Raw genomic sequence first — 21,731 nt, 5'->3', positions numbered from 1 at the left:
TCTGGTCCCATGCCCATTGAGCCCAGTGGGATGGAATCAAGCAGCTTGAGCACCCACACAAAACTAACATGGAGCTCCACACTCAAGGCACTCAAATCTCCACAGCCAAAGACAAGTTCAGCGCCAAAGCCATTTCGTGCTGCCATGGAAACCAAGGGATCTGGCAGCACATATGTCTGAAAGTGGCTGACACCTAGGGAAGGTAGTGTGGTGGTGAATGGCAACTGCCTGAAGCAGCAGCACAGCTCTTCCAGTGCCAAAACAACTCCACCTGCCTCATGAACTTCACATACAATCAGCTGTCCTGGCAGCTATCTAGGAAACCCTGTTTGCTCACTTCCGGTCCCATGGCCATTGAGCCCAGTGGGATGGATTCAAGCAGCTTGAGCACCCACACAAAACTAACATGGAGCTCCTCACTGACGGCGCTCAAAACTCCACAGCCAAGGACAAGTTCAGAGCCAAAGCCATTTCCCGCTGCCATGGAAACCAAGGGCTCTGGCAGCACATATGTCTGAAAGTGGCTATGACCCCTAGGGAAGGTAGTGTGGTGGTGAATGGCAACTGCCCGAAGCAGCAGCACAGCTCTTCCAGTGCCAAAACAACTCCACCTGCCTCATGAACTTCACATACCATCAGCTGTCCTGGCAGCTATCTAGGAAACCCTGTTTGGTCTCTGCCGGTCCCATGCCCATTGAGCCCAGTGGGATGGAATCAAGCAGCTTGAGCACCCACACAAAACTAACATGGAGCTCCTCACTAACTGCGCTCAAAACTCCACAGCCAAAGACAAGTTCAGGGCCAATGCCATTTCCCGCTGCCATGGAAACCAAGTGCTCTGGCAGCACATATGTCTGAAAGTGGCTATGACACCTAGGGAAGATAGTGTGGTGGTGAATGGCAACTGCCGGAAGCAGCAGCACAGCTCTTCCAGTGCCAAAACAACTCCCCCTGCCTCATGCACTTCACATACCATCAGCTGTCCTGGCAGCTATCTAGGAAACCCTGTTTTGTCACTGCCGGTCCCATGCCCATTGAGCCCAGTGGGATGGAATCAAGCAGCTTGAGCACCCACACAAAAGTAACATGGAGCTCCTCACTCAAGGCGCTCAAAACTCCAAAGCCAAAAACAAGTTCAGAGCCCAAGCCATTTCCTTCTGCCAGGGAAACCAAGTGCTCTGGCAGCACATATGTCTGAAAGTGGCTATGACACCTAGGGAAGGTAGTGTGGTGGTGAATGGCAACTGCCCGAAGCAGCAGCACAGCTCTTCCAGTGCCAAAACAACTTCACCTGCCTCATGCACTTCACATACCATCAGCTGTCCTGGCAGCTATCTAGGAAACCCTGTTTGCTCACTTCCGGTCCAATGCCCATTGAGCCCAGTGGGATGGAATCAAGCAGCTTGAGCACCCACACAAAACTAACATGCAGCTCCTCACTCAAGGCGCTCAAAGCTCCACAGCCAAAGACAAGTTCAGGGCCCAAGCCATTTCCCGCTGCCATGGAAAGCAAGGGCTCTGGCAGCACATATGTCTGAAAGTGGCTATGACACCTAGGGAAGGTAGTGTGGTGGTGAATGGCAACTGCCCGAAGCAGCAGCACAGCTCTTCCAGTGCCAAAACAACTCCACCTGCCTCATGCACTTCACATACCATCAGCTGTCGTGGCAGCTATCTAGGAAACCCTGTTTCGTCACTTCCGGTCCCATGCCCATTGAGCCCAGTGGGATGGAATCAAGCAGCTTGAGCACCCACACAAAACTAACATGGAGCTCCTCACTAACTGCGCTCAAAACTCCACAGCCAAAGACAAGTTCAGGGCCCAAGCCATTTCCCGCTGCCATGGAAACCAAGGGCTCTGGCAGCACATATGTCTGAAAGTGGCTATGACACCTAGGGAAGGTAGTGTGGTGGTGAATGGCAACTGCCCGAAGCAGCAGCACAGCTCTTCCAGTGCCAAAACAACTCCACCTGCCTCATGCATTTCACATACCATCAGCTGTCGTGGCAGCTATCTAGGAAACCCTGTTTGGTCACTTCCGGTCCAGTGCCCATTGAGCCCAGTGGGATGGAATCAAGCAGCTTGAGCACCCACACAAAACTAACATGCACCTCCTCAATCAAGGCGCTCAAAGCTCCACAGCCAAAGACAAGTTCAGGGCCCAAGCCATTTCCCGCTGCCATGGAAACCAAGGGCTCTGGCAGCACATATGTCTGAAAGTGGCTATGCCACCTAGGGAAGGTAGTGTGGTGGTGAATGGCAACTGCCCGAAGCAGCAGCACAGCTCTTCCAGTGCCAAAACAACTCCACCTGCCTCATGAACTTCACATACCATCAGCTGTCCTGGCAGCTATCTAGGAAACCCTGTTTGCTCACTTCTGGTCCCATGCCCATTGAGCCCAGTGGGATGGATTCAAGCAGCTTGAGCACCCACACTAAACTAACATGGAGCTCCTCACTAACTGCGCTCAAAACTCCACAGCCAAAGACAAGTTCAGGGACAATGCCATTTCCCGCTGCCATGGAAACCAAGGGCTCTGGCAGCACATATGTCTGAAAGTGGCTATGACACCTAGGGAAGGTAGTGTGGTGGTGAATGGCAACTGCCCGAAGCAGCAGCACAGCTCTTCCAGTGCCAAAACAACTCCACCTGCCTCATGAACTTCACATACCATCAGCTGTCCTGGCAGCTATCTAGGAAACCCTGTTTGCTCACTTCCGGTCCAGTGCCCATTGAGCCCAGTGGGATGGAATCAAGCAGCTTGAGCACCCACACAATACAAACATGGAGCTCCTCACTGATGGCGCTCAAAACTCCACAGCCAAAGGCAAGTTCAGGGCCAAAGCCATTTCCCGCTGCCATGGAAACCAAGGGCTCTGGCAGCACATATGTCTGAAAGTGGCTATGACACCTAGGGAAGGTAGTGTGGTGGTGAATGGCAACTGCCCGAAGCAGCAGCACAGCTCTTCCAGTGCCAAAACAACTCCACCTGCCTCATGAACTTCACATACCATCAGCTGTTCTGGCAGCTATCTAGGAAACCCTGTTTGCTCACATCCGGTCCCATGCCCATTGAGCCCAGTGGGATAGAATCAAGCAGCTTGAGCACCCACACAAAACTAACATGGAGCTCCTCACTAACTGCGCTCAAAACTCCACAGCCAAAGACAAGTTCAGGGCCCAAGCCATTTCCCGCTGCCATGGAAACCAAGGGCTCTGGCAGCACATATGTCTGAAAGTGGCTATGACACCTAGGGAAGGTAGTGTGGTGGTGAATGGCAACTGCCCGAAGCAGCAGCACAGCTCTTCCAGTGCCAAAACAACTCCACCTGCCTCATGCACTTCACAAACCATCAGCTGTCCTGGCAGCTCTCTAGGAATCCCTGTTTGGTCACTTCCGGTCCCATGCCCATTGAGCCCAGTGGGATGGAATCAAGCAGCTTGAGCACCCACACAAAACTAACATGGAGCTCCTCACTCAAGGCGCTCAAAACTCCACAGCCAGAGACAAGTTCAGGGCGAAAGCCATTTCCCGCTGCCATGGAAACCAAGTGCTCTGGCAGCACATATGTCTGAAAGTGGCTATGACACCTAGGGAAGGTAGTGTGGTGGTGAATGGCAACTGCCCGAAGCAGCAGCACAGCTCTTCCAGTGCCAAAACAACTCCACCTGCCTCATGAACTTCACATACCATCAGCTGTCCTGGCAGCTATCTAGGAAACCGTGTTTGGTCACTTCCGGTCCAGTGCCCATTGAGCCCAGTGGGATGGAATCAAGCAGCTTGAGCACCCACACAAAACTAACATGGAGCTCCTCACTCAAGGCGCTCAAAGCTCCACAGCCAAAGACAAGTTCACGGCCAAAGCCATTTCCCGCTGCCATGGAAACCAAGTGCTCTGGCAGCACATATGTCTGAACGTGGCTATGACACCTAGGGAAGGTAGTGTGGTGGTGAATGGCAACTGCCCGAAGCAGCAGCACAGCTCTTCCAGTGCCAAAACAACTCCACGTGCCTCATGAACTTCACATACCATCAGCTGTCCTGGCAGCTATCTAGGAAACCCTGTTTGGTCACTGCCGGTCCCATGCCCATTGAGCCCAGTGGGATGGAATCAAGCAGCTTGAGCACCCACACAAAACTAACATGCACCTCCTCACTCAAGGCGCTCAAAACTCCACAGCCAAAGACAAGTTCACAGCCCAAGCCATTTCCCGCTGCCATGGAAACCAAGTGCTCTGGCAGCACATATGTCTGAAAGTGGCTATGACACCTAGGGAAGGTAGTGTGGTGGTGAATGGCAACTGCCCGAAGCAGCAGCACAGCTCTTCCAGTGCCAAAACAACTCCACCTGCCTCATGCACTTCACATACCATCAGCTGTCCTGGCCGCTATCTAGGAAACCCTGTTTGGTCACTGCCGGTCCCATGCCCATTGAGCCCAGTGGGATGGAATCAAGCAGCTTGAGCACCCACACAAAACAAACATGCACCTCCTCACTCAAGGCGCTCAAAGCTCCACAGCCAAAGACAAGTTCAGGGCCCAAGCCATTTCCCGCTGCCATGGAAACCAAGTGCTCTGGCAGCACATATGTCTGAAAGTGGCTATGACACCTAGGGAAGGTAGTGTGGTGGTGAATGGCAACTGCCCGAAGCAGCAGCACAGCTCTTCCAGTGCCAAAACAACTCCACCTGCCTCATGAACTTCACATACCATCAGCTGTCCTGGCAGCTATCTAGGAAACCCTGTTTGCTCACTTCCGGTCCCATGCCCATTGAGCCCAGTGGGATGGAATTAAGCAGCTTGAGCACCCACACAAAACTAACATGGAGCTCCTCACTAACTGCGCTCAAAACTCCACAGCCAAAGACAAGTTCACGGCCCAAGCCATTTCTCGCTGCCATGGAAACCAAGTGCTCTGGCAGCACATATGTCTGAAAGTGGCTATGACACCTAGGGAAGGTAGTGTGGTGGTGAATGGCAACTGCCCGAAGCAGCAGCACAGCTCTTCCAGTGCCAAAACAACTCCACCTGCCTGATGAACTTCACATACCATCAGCTGTCCTGGCAGCTATCTAGGAAACCCTGTTTGGTCACTTCCGGTCCCATGCCCATTGAGCCCAGTGGGATGGAATCAAGCAGCTTGAGCGCCCACACAAAACAAACATGCACCTCCTCACTCAAGGCGCTCAAAGCTCCACAGCCAAAGACAAGTTCAGGGCCCAAGCCATTTCCCGCTGCCATGGAAACCAAGGGCTCTGGCAGCACATATGTCTGAAAGTGGCTATGACACCTAGGGAAGGTAGTGTGGTGGTGAATGGCAACTGCCCGAAGCAGCAGCACAGCTCTTCCAGTGCCAAAACAACTCCACCTGCCTCATGCACTTCACATACCATCAGCTGTCCTGGCCGCTATCTAGGAAACCCTGTTTGGTCACTGCCGGTCCCATGCCCATTGAGCCCAGTGGGATGGAATCAAGCAGCTTGAGCACCCACACAAAACAAACATGCACCTCCTCACTCAAGGTGCTCAAAACTCCACAGCCAAAGACAAGTTCAGGGCCCAAGCCATTTTCCGCTGCCATGGAAACCAAGGGCTCTGGCAGCACATATGTCTGAAAGTGGCTATGACACCTAGGGAAGGTAGTGTGGTGGTGAATGGCAACTGCCCGAAGCAGCAGCACAGCTCTTCCAGTGCCAAAACAACTCCACCTGCCTGATGAACTTCACATACCATCAGCTGTCCTGGCAGCTATCTAGGAAACCCTGTTTGGTCACTTCCGGTCCAATGCCCATTGAGCCCAGTGGGATGGAATCAAGCAGCTTGAGCACCCACACAAAACTACCATGGAGCTCCTCACTCCCGGCGCTCAAAGCTCCACAGCCAAAGACAAGTTCACGGCCAAAGCCATTTCCCGCTGCCATGGAAACCAAGTGCTCTGGCAGCACCAAAGTCTGAAAGTGGCTATGACACCTAGGGAAGGTAGTGTGGTGGTGAATGGCAACTGCCCGAAGCAGCAGCACAGCTCTTATAGTGCCAAAACAACTCCACCTGCCTCATGCACTTCACATACCATCAGCTGTCCTGGCAGCTATCTAGGAAACCCTGTTTGCTCACTTCTGGTCCAGTGCCCATTGAGCCCAGTGGGATGGAATCAAGCAGCTTGAGCACCCACACAATACTAACATGGAGCTCCTCACTCAAGGCGCTCAAAGCTCCACAGCCAAAGACAAGTTCAGGGCCCAAGCCATTTCCCGCTGCCATGGAAACCAAGGGCTCTGGCAGCACATATGTCTGAAAGTGGCTATGACACCTAGGGAAGGTAGTGTGGTGGTGAATGGCAACTGCCCGAAGCAGCAGCACAGCTCTTCCAGTGCCAAAACAACTCCACCTGCCTCATGCACTTCACAAACCATCAGCTGTCCTGGCAGCTATCTAGGAAACCCTGTTTGCTCACTTCCGGTCCAATGCCAATTGAGCCCAGTGGGATGGAATCAAGCAGCTTGAGCACCCACACAAAACTAACATGCACCTCCTCACTCAAGGCGCTCAAAACTCCACAGCCAAAGACAAGTTCACAGCCAAAGCCATTTCCCGCTGCCGTGGAAACCAAGGGCTCTGGCAGCACATATGTCTGAAAGTGGCTATGACACCTAGGGAAGGTAGTGTGGTGGTGAATGGCAACTGCCCGAAGCAGCAGCACAGCTCTTCCAGTGCCAAAACAACTCCACCTGCCTGATGAACTTCACATACCATCAGCTGTCCTGGCAGCTATCTAGGAAACCCTGTTTGCTCACTTCCCGGTCCCATGCCCATTGAGCCCAGTGGGATGGAATCAAGCAGCTTGAGCACCCACACAAAACTAACATGCAGCTCCTCACTCAAGGCGCTCAAAACTCCACAGCCAAAGACAATTTCAGGGCCCAAGCCATTTCCCGCTGCCATGGAAACCAAGGGCTCTGGCAGCACATATGTCTGAAAGTGGCTATGACACCTAGGGAAGGTAGTGTGGTGGTGAATGGCAACTGCCCGAAGCAGCAGCACAGCTCTTCCAGTGCCAAAACAACTCCACCTGCCTCATGAACTTCACATACCATCAGCTGTCCTGGCAGCTATCTAGGAAACCCTGTTTGCTCACTTCCGGTCCAATGCCCATTGAGCCCAGTGGGATGGAATTAAGCAGCTTGAGCACCCACACAAAACTAACATGGAGCTCCTCACTAACTGCGCTCAAAACTCCACAGCCAAAGACAAGTTCAGGGCCCAAGCCATTTCCCGCTGCCATGGAAACCAAGGGCTCTGGCAGCACATATGTCTGAAAGTGGCTATGACACCTAGGGAAGGTAGTGTGGTGGTGAATGGCAACTGCCCGAAGCAGCAGCACAGCTCTTCCAGTGCCAAAACAACTCCACCTGCCTCATTCACTTCACATACCATCAGCTGTCCTGGCAGCTATCTAGGAAACCCTGTTTGCTCACTTCCGGTCCAATGCCCATTGAGCCCAGTGGGATGGAATCAAGCAGCTTGAGCACCCACACAAAACTAACATGGAGCTCCTCACTCAAGGCGCTCAAAGCTCCACAGCCAAAGACAAGTTCACGGCCAAAGCCATTTCCCGCTGCCATGGAAACCAAGTGCTCTGGCAGCACAAAAGTCTGAAAGTGGCTATGACACCTTGGGAAGGTAGTGTGGTGGTGAATGGCAACTGCCCGAAGCAGCAGCACAGCTCTTCCAGTGCCAAAACAACTCCACCTGCCTCATGCACTTCACATACCATCAGCTGTCCTGGCAGCTATCTAGGAAACCCTGTTTGCTCACTTCCGGTCCCATGGCCATTGAGCCCAGTGGGATGGAATCAAGCAGCTTGAGCACCCACACAAAACTAACATGCACCTCCTCAATCAAGGCGCTCAAAACTCCACAGCCAAAGACAAGTTCACGGCCAAAGCCATTTCCCGCTGCCATGGAAACCAAGTGCTCTGGCAGCACATATGTCTGAAAGTGGCTATGATACCTAGGGAAGGTAGTGTGGTGGTGAATGGCAACTGCCCGAAGCAGCAGCACAGCTCTTCCAGTGCCAAAACAACTCCACCTGCCTCATGCACTTCACATACCATCAGCTGTCCTGGCCGCTATCTAGGAAACCCTGTTTGCTCACTTCCGGTCCCATGCCCATTGAGCCCAGTGGGATGGAATCAAGCAGCTTGAGCGCCCACACAAAACAAACATGCACCTCCTCACTCAAGGCGCTCAAAACACCACAGCCAAAGGCAAGTTCAGGGCCCAAGCCATTTCCCGCTGCCATGGAAAGCAAGGGCTCTGGCAGCACATATGTCTGAAAGTGGCTATGACACCTAGGGAAGGTAGTGTGGTGGTGAATGGCAACTGCCCGAAGCAGCAGCACAGCTCTTATAGTGCCAAAACAACTCCACCTGCCTCATGCACTTCACATACCATCAGCTGTCCTGGCAGCTATCTAGGAAACCCTGTTTGCTCACTTCGGGTCCAGTGCCCATTGAGCCCAGTGGGATGGAATCAAGCAGCTTGAGCACCCACACAAAACTAACATGCACCTCCTCAATCAAGGCGCTCAAAACTCCACAGCCAAAGACAAGTTCAGAGCCCAAGCCATTTCCCGCTGCCATGGAAACCAAGGGCTCTGGCAGCACATATGTCTGCAAGTGGCTATTACACCTAGGGAAGGTAGTGTGGTGGTAAATGGCAACTGCCCGAAGCAGCAGCACAGCTCTTCCAGTGCCAAAACAACTCCACCTGCCTCATGAACTTCACATACCATCAGCTGTCGTGGCAGCTATCTAGGAAACCCTGTTTGCTCACTTCCGGTCCAGTGCCCATTGAGCCCAGTGGGATGGAATCAAGCAGCTTGAGCACCCACACAATACTAACATGGAGCTCCTCACTCAAGGCGCTCAAAGCTCCACAGCCAAAGACAAGTTCAGGGCCCAAGCCATTTCCCGCTGCCATGGAAACCAAGGGCTCTGGCAGCACATATGTCTGAAAGTGGCTATGACACCTAGGGAAGGTAGTGTGGTGGTGAATGGCAACTGCCCGAAGCAGCAGCACAGCTCTTCCAGTGCCAATACAACTCCATCTGCCTCACACACTTCACATACCATCAGCTGTCCTGGCAGCTATCTAGGAAACCCTGTTTGGTCACTTCCGGTCCCATGCCAATTGAGCCCAGTGGGATGGAATCAAGCAGCTTGAGCACCCACACAAAACTAACATGCACCTCTTCACTCAAGGCGCTCAAAACTCCACAGCCAAAGACAAGTTCAGGGCCAAAGCCATTTCCCGCTGCCATGGAAATCAAGGGCTCTGGCAGCACATATGTCTGCAAGTGGCTATAACACCTAGGTAAGGTAGTGTGGTGGTGAATGGCAACTGCCTGAAGCAGCAGCACAGCTTTTCCTATGAAAAAACAACTCCACCTGCTTCTTGAACTTCACATACCATCAGCTGTCCTGGCCGCTATCTAGGAAACCCTGTTTGCTCACTTCCTTTTAAATGCCCATGAGCCCAGTGGGATGGAATCAAGCAGCTTGAGCACCCACACAAAACTAACATGCAGCTCCTCACTCAAGCCGCTCAAAACTCCACAGGCAAAGACAAGTTCAGGGCCCAAGGCATTTCCCGCTGCCATGGAAACCAAGTGCTCTGGCAGCGCATATGTCTGAAAGTGGCTATGACACCTAGGGAAGGTAGTGTGGTGGTGAATGGCAACTGCCCGAAGCAGCAGCACAGCACTTCCAGTGCCAAAACAACTCCACCTGCCTCATGAACTTCACATACCATCAGCTGTCCTGGCAGCTATCTAGGAAACCCTGTTTGGACACTTCTGGTCCCATGCCCATTGAGCCCAGTGGGATAGAATCAAGCAGCTTGAGCACCCACACAAAACTAACATGCAGCTCCTCACTGAAGGCGCAAAAACTCCACAGCCAAAGACAAGTTCAGCGCCCAAGCCATTTCCCGCTGCCATGGAAACCAAGTGCTCTGGCAGCACATATGTCTGAAAGTGGCTATGACACCTAGGGAAGGTAGTGTGGTGGTGAATGGCAACTGCCCGAAGCAGCAGCACAGCTCTTCCACAGCCAAAACAACTCCACCTGCCTCATGCACTTCACATACCATCAGCTATCCTGGCAGCTATCTAGGAAACCCTGTTTGGTCACTTCCGGTCCCATGCCCATTGAGCCCAGTGGGTTAGAATCAAGTAGCTTGAGCACCCACACAAAACTAACATGAAGCTCCTCACTCAAGGCGCTCAAAACTCCACAGCCAAAGACAAGTTCAGAGCCCAAGCCATTTCCCGCTGCCATGGAAACCAAGGGCTCTGGCAGCACATATGTCTGAAAGTGGCTATGACACCTAGGGAAGGTAGTGTGGTGGTGAATGGCAACTGCCCGAAGCAGCAGCACAGCACTTCCAGTGCCAAAACAACTCCAGCTGCCTCATGAACTTCACATACCATCAGCTGTCCTGGCAGCTATATAGGAAACCCTGTTTGGACACTTCTGGTCCCATGCCCATTGAGCCCAGTGGGATAGAATCAAGCAGCTTGAGCACCCACACAAAACTAACATGCACCTCCTCACTCAAGGCGCTCAAAACTCCACAGCCAAAGACAAGTTCAGAGCCCAAGCCATTTCCCGCTGCCATGGAAACCAAGTGGCCTGGCAGCACATATGTCTGAAAGTGGCTATGACACCTAGGGAAGGTAGTGTTGTGGTGAATGGCAACTGCCCGAAGCAGCAGCACAGCTCTTCCAGTGCCAAAACAACTCCACCTGCCTCATGCACTTCACATACCATCAGCTGTCCTGGCAGCTATCTAGGAAACCCTGTTTGCTCACTTCCGGTCCTATGCCCATTGAGCCCAGTGGGATGGAATTAAGCAGCTTCAGCACCCACACAAAACTCACATGCAGCTCCTCACACATGGAGCTCAAAACTCCACATCCAAAGACAAGTTCAGCGCCCAAGCCATTTCCCGCTGCCATGGAAACCAAGGGCTCTGGCAGCACATATGTCTGAAAGTGGCTATGACACCTAGGGAAGGTAGTGTGGTGGTGAATGGCAACTGCCCGAAGCAGCACAGCTCTTCCAGTGCCAAAACAACTCCACCTGCCTCATGCACTTCACATACCATCAGCTGTCCTGCCCGCTATCTAGGAAACCCTGTTTGGTCACTTCCGGTCCCATGCCCATTGAGCCCAGTGGGATAGAATCAAGCAGCTTGAGCACCCACACAAAACTAACATGGAGCTCCTCACTAACTGCGCTCAAAACTCCACAGCCAAAGACAAGTTCAGCGCCCAGGCCATTTCCCGCTGCCATGGAAACCAAGGGCTCTGGCAGCACATATGTCTGAAAGTGGCTATGACACCTAGGGAAGGTAGTGTGGTGGTGAATGGCAACTGCCCGAAGCAGCAGCACAGCTCTTCCAGTGCCAAAACAACTCCACCTGCCTCATGCACTTCACAAACCATCAGCTGTCCTGGCAGCTATCTAGGAAACCCTGCTTGCTCACTTCCGGTCCCATGCCCATTGAGCCCAGTGGGATGGAATCAAGCAGCTTGAGCACCCACACAAAACTAACATGGAGCTCCTCACTCAAGGCTCTCAAAACTCCACAGCCAAAGACAAGTCCAGCGCCCAAGCCATTTCCGCTGCCATGGAAACCAAGTGCTCTGGCAGCACATATGTCTGAAAGTGGCTATGACACCTAGGGAAGGTAGTGTGGTGGTGAATGGCAACTGCCCGAAGCAGCAGCACAGCTCTTCCAGTGCCAATACAACTCCATCTGCCTCACACACTTCACATACCATCAGCTGTCCTGGCAGCTATCTAGGAAACCCTGTTTGGTCACTTCCGGTCCCATGCCAATTGAGCCCAGTGGGATGGAATCAAGCAGCTTGAGCACCCACACAAAACTAACATGCACCTCTTCACTCAAGGCGCTCAAAACTCCACAGCCAAAGACAAGTTCAGGGCCAAAGCCATTTCCCGCTGCCATGGAAATCAAGGGCTCTGGCAGCACATATGTCTGCAAGTGGCTATAACACCTAGGTAAGGTAGTGTGGTGGTGAATGGCAACTGCCTGAAGCAGCAGCACAGCTTTTCCTATGAAAAAACAACTCCATCTGCCTCATGCACTTCACATACCATCAGCTGTCCTGGCCGCTATCTAGGAAACCCTGTTTGCTCACTTCCTTTCAAATGCCCATGAGCCCAGTGGGATGGAATCAAGCAGCTTGAGCACCCACACAAAACTAACATGCAGCTCCTCACTCAAGCCGCTCAAAACTCCACAGGCAAAGACAAGTTCAGGGCCCAAGCCATTTCCCGCTGCCATGGAAACCAAGGCCTCTGGCAGCGCATATGTCTGAAAGTGGCTATGACACCTAGGGAAGGTAGTGTGGTGGTGAATGGCAACTGCCCGAAGCAGCAGCACAGCTCTTCCAGTGCCAAAACAACTCCACCTGCCTCATGCACTTCACATACCATCAGCTGTCCTGGCAGCTATCTAGGAAACCCTGTTTGGACACTTCCGGTCCCATGCCCATTGAGCCCAGTGGGATGGAATCAAGCAGCTTGAGCGCCCACACAAAACAAACATGCACCTCCTCACTCAAGGCGCTCAAAACACCACAGCCAAAGGCAAGTTCAGGGCCCAAGCCATTTCCCGCTGCCATGGAAACCAAGGGCTCTGGCAGCACATATGTCTGAAAGTGGCTATGACACCTAGGGAAGGTAGTGTGGTGGTGAATGGCAACTGCCCGAAGCAGCAGCACAGCTCTTATAGTGCCAAAACAACTCCACCTGCCTCATGCACTTCACATACCATCAGCTGTCCGGGCAGCTATCTAGGAAACCCTGTTTGCTCACTTCGGGTCCAGTGCCCATTGAGCCCAGTGGGATGGAATCAAGCAGCTTGAGCACCCACACAAAACTAACATGCACCTCCTCAATCAAGGCGCTCAAAACTCCACAGCCAAAGACAAGTTCAGAGCCCAAGCCATTTCCCGCTGCCATGGAAACCAAGGGCTCTGGCAGCACATATGTCTGCAAGTGGCTATTACACCTAGGGAAGGTAGTGTGGTGGTAAATGGCAACTGCCCGAAGCAGCAGCACAGCTCTTCCAGTGCCAAAACAACTCCACCTGCCTCATGAACTTCACATACCATCAGCTGTCGTGGCAGCTATCTAGGAAACCCTGTTTGCTCACTTCCGGTCCAGTGCCCATTGAGCCCAGTGGGATGGAATCAAGCAGCTTGAGCACCCACACAATACTAACATGGAGCTCCTCACTCAAGGCGCTCAAAGCTCCACAGCCAAAGACAAGTTCAGGGCCCAAGCCATTTCCCGCTGCCATGGAAACCAAGGGCTCTGGCAGCACATATGTCTGAAAGTGGCTATGACACCTAGGGAAGGTAGTGTGGTGGTGAAAGGCAACTGCCCGAAGCAGCAGCACAGCTCTTCCAGTGCCAATACAACTCCATCTGCCTCACACACTTCACATACCATCAGCTGTCCTGGCAGCTATCTAGGAAACCCTGTTTGGTCACTTCCGGTCCCATGCCAATTGAGCCCAGTGGGATGGAATCAAGCAGCTTGAGCACCCACACAAAACTAACATGCACCTCTTCACTCAAGGCGCTCAAAACTCCACAGCCAAAGACAAGTTCAGGGCCAAAGCCATTTCCCGCTGCCATGGAAATCAAGGGCTCTGGCAGCACATATGTCTGCAAGTGGCTATAACACCTAGGGAAGGTAGTGTGGTGGTGAATGGCAACTGCCTGAAGCAGCAGCACAGCTTTTCCTATGAAAAAACAACTCCACCTGCTTCTTGAACTTCACATACCATCAGCTGTCCTGGCCGCTATCTAGGAAACCCTGTTTGCTCACTTCCTTTTAAATGCCCATGAGCCCAGTGGGATGGAATCAAGCAGCTTGAGCACCCACACAAAACTAACATGCAGCTCCTCACTCAAGCCGCTCAAAACTCCACAGGCAAAGACAAGTTCAGGGCCCAAGGCATTTCCCGCTGCCATGGAAACCAAGTGCTCTGGCAGCGCATATGTCTGAAAGTGGCTATGACACCTAGGGAAGGTAGTGTGGTGGTGAATGGCAACTGCCCGAAGCAGCAGCACAGCACTTCCAGTGCCAAAACAACTCCACCTGCCTCATGAACTTCACATACCATCAGCTGTCCTGGCAGCTATCTAGGAAACCCTGTTTGGACACTTCTGTTCCCATGCCCATTGAGCCCAGTGGGATAGAATCAAGCAGCTTGAGCACCCACACAAAACTAACATGCAGCTCCTCACTGAAGGCGCAAAAACTCCACAGCCAAAGACAAGTTCAGCGCCCAAGCCATTTCCCGCTGCCATGGAAACCAAGTGCTCTGGCAGCACATATGTCTGAAAGTGGCTATGACACCTAGGGAAGGTAGTGTGGTGGTGAATGGCAACTGCCCGAAGCAGCAGCACAGCTCTTCCACAGCCAAAACAACTCCACCGGCCTCATGAACTTCACAAACCATCAGCTGTCGTGGCAGCTATCTAGGAAACCCTGTTTGCTCACTTCCGGTCCCATGCCCATTGAGCCCAGTGGGATGGAATCAAGCAGCTTCAGCACCCACACAAAACTAACATGCAGCTCCTCACTCAAGGCGCTCAAAACTCCACAGCCAAAGACAAGTTCAGAGCCAAAGCGATTTCCCGCTGCCATGGAAACCAAGGGCTCTGGCAGCACATATGTCTGAAAGTGGCTATGACACCTAGGGAAGGTAGTGTGGTGGTGAATGGCAACTGCCCGAAGCAGCACAGCTCTTCCAGTGCCAAAACAACTCCACCTGCCTCATGCACTTCACATACCATCAGCTGTCCTGCCCGCTATCTAGGAAACCCTGTTTGGTCACTTCCGGTCCCATGCCCATTGAGCCCAGTGGGATAGAATCAAGCAGCTTGAGCACCCACACAAAACTAACATGGAGCTCCTCACTCAAGGCGCTCAAAGCTCCACAGCCAAAGACAAGTTCAGCGCCCAGGCCATTTCCCGCTGCCATGGAAACCAAGGGCTCTGGCAGCACATATGTCTGAAAGTGGCTATGACACCTAGGGAAGGTAGTGTGGTGGTGAATGGCAACTGCCCGAAGCAGCAGCACAGCTCTTCCAGTGCCAAAACAACTCCACCTGCCTCATGCACTTCACAAACCATCAGCTGTCCTGGCAGCTATCTAGGAAACCCTGCTTGCTCACTTCCGGTCCCATGCCCATTGAGCCCAGTGGGATGGAATCAAGCAGCTTGAGCACCCACACAAAACTAACATGGAGCTCCTCACTCAAGGCTCTCAAAACTCCACAGCCAAAGACAAGTCCAGCGCCCAAGCCATTTCCCGCTGCCATGGAAACCAAGTGCTCTGGCAGCACATATGTCTGAAAGTGGCTATGACACCTAGGGAAGGTAGTGTGGTGGTGAATGGCAACTGCCCGAAGCAGCAGCACAGCTCTTCCAGTGCCAATACAACTCCATCTGCCTCACACACTTCACATACCATCAGCTGTCCTGGCAGCTATCTAGGAAACCCTGTTTGGTCACTTCCGGTCCCATGCCAATTGAGCCCAGTGGGATGGAATCAAGCAGCTTGAGCACCCACACAAAACTAACATGCACCTCTTCACTCAAGGCGCTCAAAACTCCACAGCCAAAGACAAGTTCAGGGCCAAAGCCATTTCCCGCTGCCATGGAAATCAAGGGCTCTGGCAGCACATATGTCTGCAAGTGGCTATAACACCTAGGTAAGGTAGTGTGGTGGTGAATGGCAACTGCCTGAAGCAGCAGCACAGCTTTTCCTATGAAAAAACAACTCCATCTGCTTCTTGAACTTCACATACCATCAGCTGTCCTGGCCGCTATCTAGGAAACCCTGTTTGCTCACTTCCTTTCAAATGCCCATGAGCCCAGTGGGATGGAATCAAGCAGCTTGAGCACCCACACAAAACTAACATGCAGCTCCTCACTCAAGCCGCTCAAAACTCCACAGGCAAAGACAAGTTCAGGGCCCAAGGCATTTCCCGCTGCCATGGAAACCAAGTGCTCTGGCAGCGCATATGTCTGAAAGTGGCTATGACACCTAGGGAAGGTAGTGTGGTGGTGAATGGCAACTGCCCGAAGCAGCAGCACAGCACTTCCAGTGCCAAAACAACTCCACCTGCCTCATGAACTTCACATACCATCAGCTGTCCTGGCAGCTATCTAGGAAACCCTGTTTGGACACTTCTGGTCCCATGCCCATTGAGCCCAGTGGGATAGAATCAAGCAGCTTGAGCACCCACACAAAACTAACATGCAGCTCCTCACTGAAGGCGCAAAAACTCCACAGCCAAAGACAAGTTCAGCGCCCAAGCCATTTCCCGCTGCCATGGAAAGCAAGGGCTCTGGCAGCACATATGTCTGAAAGTGGCTATGACACCTAGGGAAGGTAGTGTGGTGGTGAATGGCAACTGCCCGAAGCAGCAGCACAGCTCTTCCACAGCCAAAACAACTCCACCGGCCTCATGAACTTCACAAACCATCAGCTGTCGTGGCAGCTATCTAGGAAACCCTGTTTGCTCACTTCCGGTCCCATGCCCATTGAGCCCAGTGGGATGGAATCAAGCAGCTTCAGCACCCACACAAAACTAACATGCAGCTCCTCACTCAAGGCGCTCAAAACTCCACAGCCAAAGACAAGTTCAGAGCCAAAGCGATTTCCCGCTGCCATGGAAACCAAGGGCTCTGGCAGCACATATGTCTGAAAGTGGCTATGACACCTAGGGAAGGTAGTGTGGTGGTGAATGGCAACTGCCCGAAGCAGCAGCACAGCACTTCCAGTGTCAAAACAACTCCACCTGCCTCATGCACTTCACATACCATCAGCTATCCTGGCAGCTATCTAGGAAACCCTGTTTGGTCACTTCCGGTCCCATGCCCATTGAGCCCAGTGGGATAGAATCAAGCAGCTTGAGCACCCACACAAAACTAACATGCACCTCCTCACTCAAGGCGCTCAAAGCTCCACAGCCAAAGACAAGTTCAGCGCCCAGGCCATTTCCCGCTGCCATGGAAACCAAGGGCTCTGGCAGCACATATGTCTGAAAGTGGCTATGACACCTAGGGAAGGTAGTGTGGTGGTGAATGGCAACTGCCCGAAGCAGCAGCACAGCTCTTCCAGTGCCAAAACAACTCCACCTGCCTCATGCACTTCACAAACCATCAGCTGTCCTGGCAGCTATCTAGGAAACCCTGCTTGCTCACTTCCGGTCCCATGCCCATTGAGCCCAGGGGGATGGAATCAAGCAGCTTGAGCACCCACACAAAACTAACATGGAGCTCCTCACTCAAGGCGCTCAAAACTCCACAGCCAAAGACAAGTCCAGCGCCCAAGCCATTTCCCGCTGCCATGGAAACCAAGGGCTCTGGCAGCACATATGTCTGAAAGTGGCTATGACCCCTAGGGAAGGTAGTGTGGTGGTAAATGGCAACTGCCCGAAGCAGCAGCACAGCTCTTCCAGTGCCAAAACAACTCCACCTGCGTCATGAACTTCACATACCATCAGCTGTCCTGGCAGCTATCTAGGAAACCCTGTTTGGTCACTTCCGGTCCCATGCCCATTGAGCCCAGTGGGATAGAATCAAGCAGCTTGAGCACCCACACAAAACTAACATGGACCTCCTCACTCAAGGCGCTCAAAACTCCACAGCCAAAGACAAGTTCACAGACCAAGCCATTTCCCGCTGCCATGGAAACCAAGGGCTCTGGCAGCACATATGTCTGAAAGTGGCTATGACACCTAGGGAAGGTAGTGTGGTGGTGAATGGCAACTGCCCGAAGCAGCAGCACAGCTCTTCCAGTGCCAAAACAACTCCACCTGCCTCATGCACTTCACATACCATCAGCTGTCCTGGCAGCTATCTAGGAAACCCTGTTTGCTCACTTCTGGTCCCATGCCCTTTGAGCCCAGTGGGATGGAATCAAGCAGCTTCAGCACCCACACAAAACTAACATGCAGCTCCTCACTCAAGGCTCTCAAAACTCCACAGCCAAAGACAAGTTCAGAGCCAAAGCCATTTCCCGCTGCCATGGAAACCAAGGATTCTGGCAGCACATATGTCTGAAAGTGGCTATGACACCTAGGGAACGTAGAGTGGTGGTGAATGGCAACTGCCTGAAGCAGCAGCACAGCTCTTCCTGTGAAAAAACAACTCCACCTGCCTCTTGAACTTCACATACCATCAGCTGTCCTGCCCGCTATCTAGGAAACCCTGTTTGGTCACTTCCGGTCCCATGCCCATTGAGCCCAGTGGGATAGAATCAAGCAGCTTGAGCACCCACACAAAACTAACATGGAGCTCCTCACTCAAGGCGCTCAAAGCTCCACAGCCAAAGACAAGTTCAGGGCCCAAGCCATTTCCCGCTGCCATGGAAACCAAGTGCTCTGGCAGCACATATGTCTGAAAGTGGCTATGACACCTAGGGAAGGTAGTGTGGTGGTGAATGGCAACTGCCCGAAGCAGCAGCACAGCTCTTCCAGTGCCAAAACAACTCCACCTGCCTCATGCACTTCACAAACCATCAGCTGTCCTGGCAGCTATCTAGGAAACCCTGTTTGCTCACTTCCAATCCAATGCCCATTGAGCCCAGTGGGATGGAATCAAGCAGCTTGAGCACCCATACAAAACTAACTTGCAGCTCCTCACTCAAGGCGCTCAAAACACCACAGCCAAAGGCAAGTTCAGGGCCCAAGCCAATTCCCGCTGCCATGGAAACCAAGGGCTCTGGCAGCACATATGTCTGAAAGTGGCTATGACACCTAGGGAAGGTAGTGTGGTGGTGAATGGCAACTGCCCGAAGCAGCAGCACAGCTCTTCCAGTGCCAAAACAACTCCATCTGCCTCACGCACTTCACATACCATCAGCTGTCCTGGCAGCTATCTAGGAAACCCTGTTTGCTCACTTCCGGTCCCATGCCCATTGAGCCCAGTGGGATGGAATCAAGCAGCTTGAGCACCCACACAAAACTAACATGCACCTCCTCACTCAAGGCGCTCAAAACTCCACAGCCAAACACAAGTTCCGTGACCAAGCCATTTCCCGCTGCCATGGAAACCAAGTGCTCTGGCAGCACATATGTCTGAAAGTGGCTATGACACCTAGGGAAGGTAGTGTGGTGGTGAATGGCAACTGCCCGAAGCAGCAGCACAGCTCTTCCAGTGCCAAAACAACTCCACCTGCCTCATGAACTTCACATACCATCAGCTGTCCTGGCAGCTATCTAGGAAACCCTGTTTGCTCACTTCCAATCCAATGCCCATTGAGCCCAGTGGGATGGAATCAAGCAGCTTGAGCACCCATACAAAACTAACTTGCAGCTCCTAACTCAAGGCGCTCAAAATTCCACAGCCAAAGACAAGTTCACAGCCCAAGCCATTTCCCGCTGCCATGGAAAGCAAGGGCTCTGGCAGCACATATGTCTGCAAGTGGCTATGACACCTAGGGAAGGTAGTGTGGTGGTGAATGGCAACTGCCCGAAGCAGCAGCACAGCTCTTCCAGTGCCAAAACAACTCCACCTGCCTCATGAACTTCACATACCATCAGCTGTCCTGGCAACTATCTAGGAAACCCTGTTTGCTCACTTCCGGTCCCATGCCATTTGAGCCCAGTGGGATGGAATCAAGCAGCTTGAGCACCCACACAAAACTAACATGGAGCTCCTCACTCAAGGCGCTCAAAATTCCACAGCCAAAGACAAGTTCAGCAAACAAGCCATTTCCCGCTGCCATGGAAACCAAGTGCTCTGGCAGCACATATGTCTGAAAGTGGCTATGACACCTAGGGAAGGTAGTGTGGTGGTGAATGGCAACTGCCCGAAGCAGCAGCACAGCTCTTCCAGTGCCAAAACAACTCCACCTGCCTCATGCACTTCACATACCATCAGCTGTCCTGGCAGCTATCTAGGAAACCCTGTTTGCTCACTTCTGGTCCCATGCCCATTGAGCCCAGTGGGATGGAATCAAGCAGCTTGAGCACCCACACAAAACTAACATGGAGCTCCTCACTCAAGGCGCTCAAAACTCCACAGCCAAACACAAGTCCAGCGCCCAAGCAATTTCCCGCTGCCATGGAAACCAAGGGCTCTGGCAGCACATATGTCTGAAAGTGGCTATGACACCTAGGGAAGGTAGTGTGGTGGTGAATGGCAACTGCCCGAAGCAGCAGCACAGCTCTTCCAGTGCCAAAACAACTCCACCTGCCTCATGAACTTCACATACCATCAGCTGTCCTGGCAGCTATCTAGGAAACCCTGTTTGCTCACTTCCAATCCAATGCCCATTGAGCCCAGTGGGATGGAATCAAGCAGCTTGAGCACCCATACAAAACTAACTTGCAGCTCCTCACTCAAGGCGCTCAAAATTCCACAGCCAAAGACAAGTTCACAGCCCAAGCCATTTCCCGCTGCCATGGAAAGCAAGTGCTCTGGCAGCACATATGTCTGCAAGTGGCTATGACACCTAGGGAAGGTAGTGTGGTGGTGAATGGCAACTGCCCGAAGCAGCAGCACAGCTCTTCCAGTGCCAAAACAACTCCATCTGCCTCACGCACTTCACATACCATCAGCTGACCTGGCAGCTATCTAGGAAACCCTGTTTGGTCACTTCCGGTCCCATGCCCATTGAGCCCAGTGGGATGGAATCTAGCAGCTTGAGCACCCACACAAAACAAACATGGAGCTCCTCACTCAAGGCGCTCAAAACTCCACAGCCAAACACAAGTTCCGCGACTAAGCCATTTCCTGCTGCCATGGAAACCAAGTGCTCTGGCAGCACATATGTCTGAAAGTGGCTATGACACCTAGGGAAGGTAGTGTGGTGGTGAATGGCAACTGCCCAAAGCAGCAGCACAGCTCTTCCAGTGCCAAAACAACTCCACCTGCCTCATGAACTTCACATACCATCAGCTGTCCTGGCAGCTATCTACGAAACCCTGTTTGCTCACTTCCGGTCTCATGCCCATTGAGCCCAGTGGGATGGAATCAAGCAGCTTGAGCACCCACACAAAACTAACATGGAGCTCCTCACTCAAGGCGCTCAAAACTCCACAGCCAAAGACAAGTTCAGGGTCCAAGCCATTTCCCGCTGCCATGGAAACCAAGTGCTCTGGCAGCACATATGTCTGCAAGTGGCTATGACACCTAGGGAAGGTAGTGTGGTGGTGAATGGCAACTGCCCGAAGCAGCAGCACAGCTCTTCCAGTGCCAAAAGAACTCCACCTGCCTCATGAACTTCACATACCATCAGCTGTCCTGGCAGCTATCTAGGAAACCCTGTTTGCTCACTTCCAATCCAATGCCCATTGAGCCCAGTGGGATGGAATCAAGCAGCTTGAGCACCCATACAAAACTAACTTGCAGCTCCTCACTCAAGGCGCTCAAAATTCCACAGCCAAAGACAAGTTCACAGCCCAAGCCATTTCCCGCTGCCATGGAAAGCAAGGGCTCTGGCAGCACATATGTCTGAAAGTGGCTATGACACCTAGGGAAGGTAGTGTGGTGGTGAATGGCAACTGCCCGAAGCAGCAGCACAGCTCTTCCAGTGCCAAAACAACTCCACCTGCCTCATGCACTTCACATACCATCAGCTGTCCTGGCAGCTATCTAGGAAAC

Source organism: Ochotona princeps, chromosome 2 (genome assembly GCF_030435755.1).
Source record: "Ochotona princeps isolate mOchPri1 chromosome 2, mOchPri1.hap1, whole genome shotgun sequence".
Classification (NCBI taxonomy): Eukaryota; Metazoa; Chordata; class Mammalia; order Lagomorpha; family Ochotonidae; genus Ochotona; species Ochotona princeps.
The sequence above is the reverse complement of the archived record's forward strand: the minus strand, read 5'-3'. Positions refer to the sequence as shown.